Source organism: Podarcis melisellensis (assembly GCF_964234715.1).
Source record: "Podarcis melisellensis genome assembly, chromosome: 9".
In the NCBI taxonomy this organism is placed as follows: Eukaryota; Metazoa; Chordata; class Lepidosauria; order Squamata; family Lacertidae; genus Podarcis; species Podarcis melisellensis.
Window position 1 is genome coordinate 15198257 of NC_138541.1, and position 11162 is coordinate 15209418.

Below are 11162 nucleotides of genomic sequence, written 5' to 3' on the forward strand. Positions count from 1 at the left end.
CTCTGCCACTCAAACGCCTGGTTTACCTCAGCGGCGTTTGATTGGCAGAGATGTCCATGTGCCGTGCTGAGGTAAACCAGGCACAGCGTTTGATTGGTATAGCCTCTTCCTCCTGCTGCCAGCAGAGCCACCGTCGCTCGTCCTCTTCCTCCTGTCACTGGCAGAGCTGCCGCTGCTTGGCCTCTTCCTCCCGTCACCATCACCGGGAGTCTCAGCTTCGCGGCGGGTTCTGGCTTCGAGGCGCAGCCTCTTCCTCCCGTCGCCGTCAGCCTTGCTGCCCTGGTGCTCCTGTGGGCCAGTGAGTGGAGCAGACAAGCTCGCTTTGCCTACCCATGAGAAGCAGCAATGGTGGTGGTGGCCGGCCCCGGGAAGATAAGCGCAGCAGCTGGGGCTGGGGGGCTGGGGAGCAGGACTACTTGCCCCCCTTGCCTCTTCTTCCAGCTCCCCCCTGGTGCCGCTTCCTCGGCCCAACACAAGGTCTGAGGGACAGTGGACCAGCCCACTGCTTAAAAAATTTGCTGACCCCTGGGGTAGACAATACTGAGCACCCGTGGGTCAGGCTGCCCCAGAGGTTGCATTTCCCCACACTGGAATGCACTTGCATGGAGGGGGGGACAAACAACTGGCTGGTGTTTTAAAGGAAGGCTCCTTAGAAGCTCAATGTGGTCTGTCTTCTGGAAATGATGTCTCAGCAGTGGCATGGTGGTTTGGCGTCTTCTGTGAGTACAGGGATATTTTTTGCTGCACCGTGTCTTCAGCTATTATTGAAATTAAAAATAAAAACACGTCCAAGTCGAATTTTTGTTAATGTGTCTCTTGCCCAAGCTTTGCTCCATATTTCATTCCGTGGATAAATACAGATGCCTCATTAAGCAGTTTACTTCTGCGTAAGCCCATGGAGTCAAATGGAACTGGCTTCAAAGCAGGCGCGTTTAGAAGCGGAGCTTTATGCCACAATGTTTACTTGGAAGTAAACCCAATTGAAATCAACCAGGCTGAGTAATTGTGGTTAGGATGAGGATACTTTAAAATTGGGTGTATGTGTGTCTACCACATTTTTGGCATTAGCATTGTAGTTAAAGCAAACTGGTTAGCATTAACCAAAAGAAATATGTTGACATTTCATAGAGAAACAGTGGAGGGTTTAATACAATGGGCGGCCAATCCTCTGCATGTTTACTTAAGTATGATTGATTTCAATGGGACTTACTCTGTGTCCAGAACAGAACTATTAGGCTACGAATCTAAGACTCTTTGCGTTTCAGCTTAATCAACTTTTATAGCAATATCTGAATCCTTTTCTGACCTGGTGTTGTCCAATCTGACTGGCTGAAACTCTCCAGGGCAGGTGTCTTTACATCACTGTCAGTTCACATTTAAAGGCAAATCTAGCAAATTCACTCTTTCTGTGAACTGAAGTTGTCCTTCGAAATTTGGGCTCATCTGAATTTTTTGAGGCAGTTGGCCGACTGAACAATAGTCAGCAGTTTAATTCTGCCCATCCCCTCACTGAAGACAAAGAAGGCAGAGAAGAAGAAGCATGCAGTGGGGATATTTGCTAGCCAAAATCCCTGATGGCTTTTGCGAGGAAGACAAGCGAAGACCAAATCCTGCCTTTGCTTTTAAGTACCAGCAGAGACAGGGGGTGTCTTAGTCTGCACTGTGCAAGCTCAAGATGGAGAGGAACATTAGCCCCAAACATCCTAATTCACACTTCCCAAAACAATACACAAACTATAAGAAGGGCATCCTTTGAAATTTGCACTTCTCTGAATTTTGCGGTGCAGTTCTCTAACCAAGTAAGGTGTGCAAAAATGCATACAAGAGTGCAAATAGCATACAAAGTACATTATATATGCAAAGATTGCTTGCAAAAATGTATACTTTGGTCAAAGCTGCATATAAAAATGGGTTTGTTAGAAGAAATTTGTACTAAGATGCAGATAAATTATAATGCATTTTAAAAAAATAATAATCAAAATTGCTGCAGAAATGTGGAGAACTGAATTTAAAATGAGGAAAATGTGAAATTGAGAGAAATGGATGGATTCCTCTATCCCGACTTTCTACCTGATCCTGTTACCTTGTCTCAGGTCTGTTCCTACCATTAGGCAAAAAGGAACCTAATGTTCTGTTAGGAGACAGAAAGAGAGTTTATTTCAACCAATGTACTCTGCACTTCAGATGCAATGGAAAACAATGGCTCACCACCAGTATTTAAATAAAAAACCCAACTGCCAGTTGGTTTAGCATTTGTACATGGAAAGGAAGGGGAGAATCTTGTATTTTGTTTGTGGCAGCAAAATTTATTGGAGGAGGCCCGGTCTTCTCTTAATTGGTGTTGTCTTCACACAGCTCAGTTCCCTTTTGGATCTCATCATAGAATTATTAGAATAATGTCCCATAAAGATTCAGTTTGGATTCAATTTAATAAAGTTCTTTAGCTACCAACCAACATTTTTAAAAGAAAAATCAATAGTCAACTCTCAATAGACTACAGTGGTACTTAATTTGTTCTGGAGGTCCGTTCTTAACCTGAAACTGTTCTTAACCTGAAGCACCACTTTAGCTAATGGGGCCTCCCGCTGCTGCTGCGCCACTGCTGCACAATTTCTGTTCTCATCCTGAAGCAAAGTTCTTAACCCAAGGTACTATTTCTGGGTTAGCAGAGTCTGTAACCTGAAGCGCATGTAACCCGAGGTACCACTGTACATAATACCAAGCTCATGATTTATCACAAATACACAATATTTCTGCTTGGAAAGCTAAAAGAATATCACACAACTTCACAAACTAAAGCTATACATGTTTTCAGTCAAAGTCAAAAACAACAATAACATAGCAGTCCAGGCATTTGACTAATAAGCTCGTTCAGGGTCCATGAAAAAAGCAGAACGCTGAACACCAGTCCTTTCTTTTCTCCACTTGAAGTGTGCTGAGCTGGCATCAGATGACAAGGTCTACTTTTGATTTTGTAGGATATTTTTGGCCTGGAGCTTCAATCGAAACCCAAACTGAGCTTCAGATCCTTATAATTAGGCCTCACTTGCAACAGCACAATGGGCTTCAGCTAGGCTTTGAAGTAAATGCCTCAATAAACCAAGTGGTTTGTGTAACTGTTAACACTAGCGTGACACAGCCAACTTGGTTCCAAAAGCCTCGGGGCAACCCCAGCCACTGGAATGGCTCTGCACGTTCTTTGTCAATGCAGTAGATGTACGGAGAGAAGAATACAATCTGAGGCGAGGCTCCATGGCTGATTAAGATAAGGAAACAACAGCCCTCCCAGGTGAAACTTCTCCCTGAAATTTAGCGATTTATGGAATGTGAAATCAAAAGGATATGAAGACCTCCCCACCAATAACTGGCAGTGCTGGACTAGCCAGTAGGCAGGTTAAGGACATGCTTAGGACACCAGCAAAGCAAGGGCACCATAAGAAACGAGAAATATTTTGGGAAAGAAATTGACACTTGATATTTCAGTCTTTGTGGGGGAAATCAGAACTTTCTTAGACTTCCTTACACTCCACTCCACAGTCTTCTTCCATTCTTCTGTCCTCTTTTTATTACTTGTCCCCACCTAAACCACAGTTTCCTGGATTCAGAAGAAATGGGAAACTGCAGCTTGTTAGAACGTTTGACTAGAATCTTTAAATTCCTCCTCTCGCATGAGCTGGAGAGAGAAAAGGAAGCTTCAGGCCTGTGGAACTCTCTTGTGCACTTTATGTACAAATCTATCTAGGGACGTGGGTGGCGCTGTGGGTTAAACCACAGAGCCTAGGACTTGCCAATCAGAAGGTTGGTGGTTCGAATCCCCATGACGGAGTGAGCTCCCGTTGCTCGGTCCCTGCTCCTACCAACCTAGCAGTTCGAAAGCACGTCAAGTGCAAGTAGATAAATAGGTACTGCTCCGGCGGGAAGGTAAACAGCATTTCCGTGCGCTGCTCTGGTTCGCCAGAAGCGGCTTAGTCATGCTGGCCACATGACCCAGAAGCTGTACACTGACTCCCTCAGCCAATAAAGCGAGATGAGCGCCACAACCCCAGAGTTGGCCACGACTGGACCTAATGGTCAGGGATCCCTTTACCTTTATGAATCTATCTAAAATATTGTACCTGGGCTGGGATAAGTTCAAATCCTGGCTTATTCATGATGCTTACTGGATTTCCTTAAGCCAGTAATTTCCTCTCAACCTTAGCCTATCACAGATTTGAGGATCAAGTGGAGTGTAGCACCATATTCTTTGGGGATGGGTTGGGGGGATGTATCAAACTCCCTGGAAAGCAGGGGTTAAAACTAAAATGGCTCATAAATATTCCTGATGACGTTAAGGGTTCCTAAGCTGTCCTTGAAAAAGAACCAAAAATGCTGTGTTAGCCCATGAGCTAAAGTCCTCTGGACTTAATGCCTTTCCCCATTTTTCTTCAGCCTGGTACAGACCATGCTAATGAGATCAGATTATGCAAAGTATCTTTATCAGAAAAGGCAACAGGGAAGTTCTTAGTGAAAAGTATAATGGAAGGCTTGTGAAAGAGATTTATTTTGTCTCTGTAAACTATTGAAAGGCATCCCCCCTCAAAGGATGCTGGGTCCATACAAAAAACTCCTAAATCTACCACACACAGACACAACACCTTTCTTACAACCAACTAACATGTCATAAAATAGTGAGTAAGCTTTCAAATTCTCCGGAACTCCTAATTAGGCTGGATGTTAAAGTGTGCATCTGGGTAACTGAACAGGGATTCAGGATCTTGTTTATTTGTCTCATTTGCCAGCACCCAAATTTAATAATAATAATAATAATAATAATAATAATAATAATAATAATAATAATAATAATTCTACCCTGCTCATCTGGGCAGCTTCCAACAGAAGGTTAAGGTAAAGGTAAAGATACCCCTGCCCGTACGGGCCAGTCGTGTCCGACTATAAAGTGGTACCTATTTATCTACTTGCACTTAAGAGTGCTTTCGAACTGCTAGGTGGGCAGGAGCTGGGACCAAAAGACGGGAGCTCACCCCGCCGCGGGGATTCAAACCGCCGACCATACGATCGGCAGGTCCTAGGCACTGAGGTTTTACCCACAGCGCCACCCGCGTCCCCAACAGAAGGTTAAATATACATTAAAACATCAGTTATTAAAAACTAATACAGGGCTGCCTTCAGATGTCTTCTAAATGTCATATAGTTGTTTAATTCTTTGACATCTGATGGGAGGGTGTTCCACTGGGCGGGTGCCACTACCAAGAAGGCCCTCACTTTAAAAAGTGAGTTTCGTACCTGAGTAAGGACTTGAACTCAGCTCTCCTTACACCCAGGTTTAACACTAAGGGATTATACTTTGTGGTTCTCATTATCATGCGAGAAGGAAGAGTGCTGTGTTTGATAATGCCATCGCTGAGGTGTGCATTTGAAAACCCATGATTAATAATCTGTGGCGTAACTTCAGTAACTCAGCAAACTTTGAATGGGAGCAGCAAGGCTAGTGGCCTTCTTTGCCAGAATGTCCCAACCCAAAGCAACCACATTATTTTTTTTTACCAAAAACTTGGGTTTCGTAGCCAGGTGTTTATAAGCCATTGCTGTGAAGGAAATCCACCAGGGGTAAGGAATTTGAAGTGACATAACCTTGGTTTTCCTGTCCTACGGAGTTTTCCAGTTTGATTTGGAAACAGGACATACGGTCTTACTCTTGGGGTTTGTCTTTTGTTAAAATAATAATAATAAAAAACACACGAATAGGTAATTTTCACTCTCTTCTGTTTGCTTTGCTGGGTTAAAGAATATCAAGCATAAACTTGTCTCTGTGGGATTCCTATGCTCCTGACATGATTTACCCCATAGGCATTGAAAGGCTCACTTTCATCGCTAACCTCACCGGGGCAATCACTAATTATTAAAATCATGCTTGTGGGATGCATACTCTTACCTAGCTGCTGGGAAAAAAAACTAGTTAAAATTCTATAGGTCCCTGCAGAGAAAGTGCTTAATCAATTGGAGCTTGTTGACATAACCGCTGTCGAGATTCTGGAGAAGTTATAACATTTCTCTCTCTTTGGTTGATTTAATTGCTTCCTGCTCAGCTTTTAAATCATTCACTGCAACTGGTCCCATATGTCCAAAAGGGGTTTTGAACTTGGGTTCCTCTAATCGCCTCCTCCCCATGACTACATGGCAAACTGCTTTTATTTATGTATGTATTTATTAGTTTTATATGTCCCCTGGGTTCAGTGCATCTTACTTCTTCTTTTTAAAATCATTTTTATTTGATTTTACAAATACAGTGGTACCTCGGGTTACAGACGCTTCAGGTTACAGCCTCCGCTAATGCAGAAGTATTACCTCGGGTTAAGAACTTTGCTTCAGGATGAGAACAGAAATCGTGCTTCGGCAGCAGCAGGAGGCCCCATTAGCTTTAGGTTAAGAACAGCTTCAGGTTAAGAACAGACCTCCAGAACGAATTAAGTTCTTAACCCGAGGTACCACTGTACAGAGTTATAAAAATCCAAATATATATATCCATTTACAGAGATTCCTCCGAATCTCAAGACTTTCCCCCACCCCCTCCATGGGATCCCATTCTTATCTTATATTTATTTACGGCTATTAGCCCATAAAATATGTACAAACATAAAAGCACAGAAGCATAAAAACCAATACATCGAACGACAGAAGAGGAACACCACGATGCAAGAGTGGGACATTGAGCAGTGACAAATAACAGTTTGGGGCCCGGAAAGATCCGAGGGACGGTTCACAGAGAAAGGAGAACTGGAGACGAGATCCGTCATGCACTCTCATCATAAGGGGATCCCATTTTAAACATTTACAACTGCATATTCTTCCACACTCTAACTTTTATATCAGTCCATATTGTCCATGGCATTTGTTACACTACAAGTGAAATCAAAATCCTGCCAATGTTTCCAACTGCTTGCAGTGGTCCCCTAAATAACTTATAAATTTTTCCCATTCTTTCATAAAGTTTTTGTCCTCTTGGTTTCTGAGTTTTCCTGTCAGTTTTACCATTTTGGCATAGTCCATCAGCTTGGTTTGCCATTCCTCTCTGGTAGAGACCTTGTCAGTGTGGTATAGTGGTTAAGAGCGGTGGACTCGTAATCTGGGGAACCGGGTTCGCGTCTCCGCTCCTCCACATGCAGCTGCTGGGTGACCTTGGGCTAGTCACACTTCTCTGAAGTCTCTCAGCCCCACTCACCTCACAGAGTGTTTGTTGTGGGGGAGGAAGGGAAAGGAGAATGTTAGCCACTTTGAGACTCCTTTGGGTAGTGATAAAGCAGGATAACAAATCCAAACTCTTCTTCTTCTTCTTCTTTCCATCTCTGGGCTAGTAACATCCATGCAGCTGTTGTTCCATACATAAAAAGTCTTATCTGCTCCTTTGGAATGTCGGTACCTGTAATTCCTAATAAAAATGCTTTTGGTTTTTTAACAAAGGTTATTTTAAACATTTTTTTCATTTCATTATATATCATCTCCCAGAAAGCTTTTATTACCTTACAAGTCCACCACATATGATAATAGGTACCTTCTTTTTCTTTACATTTCCAGCAGATATTTGTACTTGTCTTATACGTTTTTGCCAACTTACTAGGAGTCAAATACCGCTGGTGGGTTCTGTACATCTTACAATCATTTTTCCAAACACAAAAATTTCTGATCACAGGTTAAGCAATTGGCAGTGAAATCTTATGCACGTCTCTTCAGAAGTAAGTCCCATTGAGTTCAATAGGGCTTACTCTCAGGTAAGTAGTTTAATTCTTCCCGCACCTTCTCCTATCACTGAAAACAAAAAAAGACAGAGAAGAAGAAGCATCCACTGTGGATGTTTGCTAGACAAAATCTCTGGTGGCTCCTATGAAAAAGTCATAGGAGAAGAATGTCTACCTTTGCCTTCAAGGACCAACAGAGACAGTTAGTGTCCCATTCAGCACTGTGTGTGGTAAGGATAGAGGATAAATTCAGCCCAAAGCTTCCTCATTTATGCTTCCCAAAACAATAAAGGAAACAAAGCCATCCTTTGACATTTGCACTTCTCCGAATTCTGGGGTGCAATTCTCTAGCTGAGCGATGTGTACAAAAATGCACATAGTAGGGCAAAATGTGCACACAGGTGTATACAATGGTGACAATAGCACACAACATGTGTTGTATTAGGGAAAACTGCTTTGCAAAAACGTGAGTTTTGGGGAAAATTGCATACAAAAGTGTGTGTACATCGTGGGAAATTCGCACTAAAATGCTGGTGAATGTTCATGTGAATTTTTTAACAAACATAAACTGCTATGGAAATGGAGGAAATGGAGAACCCAGCTTACAGGCCCTCACTCCTGTGTGAGTCAAGTGACTCATGCAAGATCATGAGCCCCCATCAAGCACTTTTTTCAGGCAGAACACCCCAAAACATGTGCTTTTGCACACCATGCCTGAAAAATGTGCAGTCTGAAATTGCATGAGATTGCAGCAGCCATTTTGGCATGTGTTGTCTTGTGTGAGAGAGAAAAGAATGCCACTTTTTTCTATGTGAGTTTACTGGGACTTACTCCTTGGTAAGTGGGTATAGGATAATAATAATGATAATAATAATAATAATAATAATGATAATAATAATAATAATAATAATGATAATAATAATAATAATAATAATAATAATAATAATAATAATAATAAATTTTATTTATATCCCGCCCTCCCCAGCCGAAGCTGGGCTCAGGGCGGCTAACAAAAGTCAAAATAGTTCAACATTCTAAAAACATTCATTATAAAATTAATTAAAATCAAATTAATGGCAACCATCAAGCAAAATTCTGTGTAGGTTGCCAGAGGAGGGGGTCAGGCTGCGCCCTGACCAAAGGCCTGGTGGAACAGCTCTGTCTTGCAGGCCCTGTGGAAAGATGACAGGTCCCTCAGAGCCCTAGTCTCTTGTGACAGAGCGTTCCACCAGATTGGAGCCGCGGCCGAGAAAGCCCTGGCTCTAGTTGCAGCCTTAGTATTATTACTTGTATCCTAGGCCTCAGAGCATGATACATGGGATTCCTTCCACCCAAGACATCACCCACCTTGGTACTGGCTGGGTCAAAATCTGCAAAACTGCAGAGATGGCACTACATCAGTTATCTTCAGACCTTTCTCCAGGCCTCTGTTCATTCTTAAATCTTGGTTCAAGTCAGAACATCCAGTACTGAAACTTTTATGCAACATCGTCTTATAAAGATTCTTTTTATTCCAGCCAGACACTAGATCCCAGGAGAAACTAGAGAGATTCCTATTTTCAGCATGGCTTACAATTACTTTCCATCATGTTGGGTTTGCAACAAAAATGTACCTAGTGTCAATTGGGGTTATTTTGGCAGGAAATGACCTTCCCATCTGGATTTTGGACACAGGTTGCACGCTAGAATCCATTTCTGGATTGCAGTTCTCCCATGTTTGCATCAGAATGACACGTATTATGCTGTTTCTAATGTAGAACTAGCATGCTTCTCTCAAATTTGGAATGTGCATAACATGCAAATATTCGCCAAGGCAATTCCAGTTTAGGAGCTTGTGTCCGTCGCAAATCCCAGCCAACTGCTTCTGCTGGTTGTCCAGCCAAGTGCCAGACCACCAAGGAGCATGTTTTCTGGAAGTTGCCCTGAATGTAGGTGGCCATTTTCCCTCTGAGTCAGCATGGAGTCCCAAGCCTAGAATTGTGTTGGGAGGTCACAACTTCAGAAGGTGGCAGTCTTCAAAGGAACCAAAAAGCATTGCATACATCACTTGTGGCCAGTTGCAATTCTTCAGGATTAGGGTAGCTGACCCTGGGGTCCTGACCATAATCGAACTTTAGTGTCTATGCTCTGGCTCAGTAATTTACGACAACACCGTTGTTCCACATATATGAAGTATTTAACATCTTCAGTCTTCATTGACTGCTTTTAGAGCTGTCTGCAAATGACCTATCAAAAATTTTCCACCTTCTTAATGGGCAGGAAAAAATATGAGGGAACATTTCACCAACTTTCTCCTGGAGAAGGAAAAGTTCTCCAACAGTTTCTCAAAGTTGAGGATCCCAGCATAGCTTCCTCCTTTTTTTTACCTAGGTTGTACTGTTTTCCCCTTGCTGCTGCTGGAACTGTGTTGGCAACCGAGCCACCATTTTGTTTCATCCACAATGCCGCAACCTAGTGTCATTTTGGGCATTGTGAAAATTTGAAATGCACTTTGAAGGTTGGAGAAACTTTGGATAAGTATTTTGATGGAGGAGCTGGGGAAACTCTTTTGAGGCTACTGAAATTTCTCAGGAGAAGGGGGTACTTATCAAAAGGAAGTACTTCTTCACAGCCTGCACAATTAATCTACGGATGTCCCCCTGCCAAGGGATTTGGTGATGGCAGCTGGTTCAGATGGACTTAAAGGGGGATTAGACAAATTCACAGAGGAGAAGTCTATTAATAGTTATTATTTGTGAAAGCTCTATGCAACCTCAAGGTTCAGAAATAGTTTGCCAATGAATAATATTTACTGGGGAGCAACTCAGGAGGATATTGATGCCCTTATGTTCTTCTTGTGGGCTTCCCATAGGCATCTGATTGGACAGTGTGGAAAACAGGATGTTCAATGAGATCGAGGGTGGGGAGCCTATGGTCTTCCAGATCCTGTTGGATATCAATTCCCATCAGCTCCAGCCAACATGGGCAATAGTCAGGGATGATGGAACTTGTAGTCTAGCAACACCATAATGGTCTCATATGCAAAGTGCATTGAACACTTTTAAAACTGCCATCTAAAGGCTAAATAAAATATGCTGTTAACTGTTGAAAATAGTTAACTGCTGTTAACTGAGAAAATAGTACAGATGTCTATTTTAATGCAACGTATGCTTATTTACAGCAGCTCCAAGCAGAAATAACATCACAGGTGAAGTGGCCCTTTTGATGTCAGAGTTATTTCTAATTCACATTCAAATGGCTTCACTCTGTTTGTAGAGAGCATTACAGGAGGAAATGGAGAAATTCTCACTCCATCCCTTTGCAATTTCTGCCTTCCCCCCACAAAAGAAAAAGAAAAAAAAACACGTTCTTTTTTTAAAAAACCACCCAACTAATGTTCCCGATATTTAGTTTAATTTAAACCCAGACCATCATTATGCAGCTCGGCAT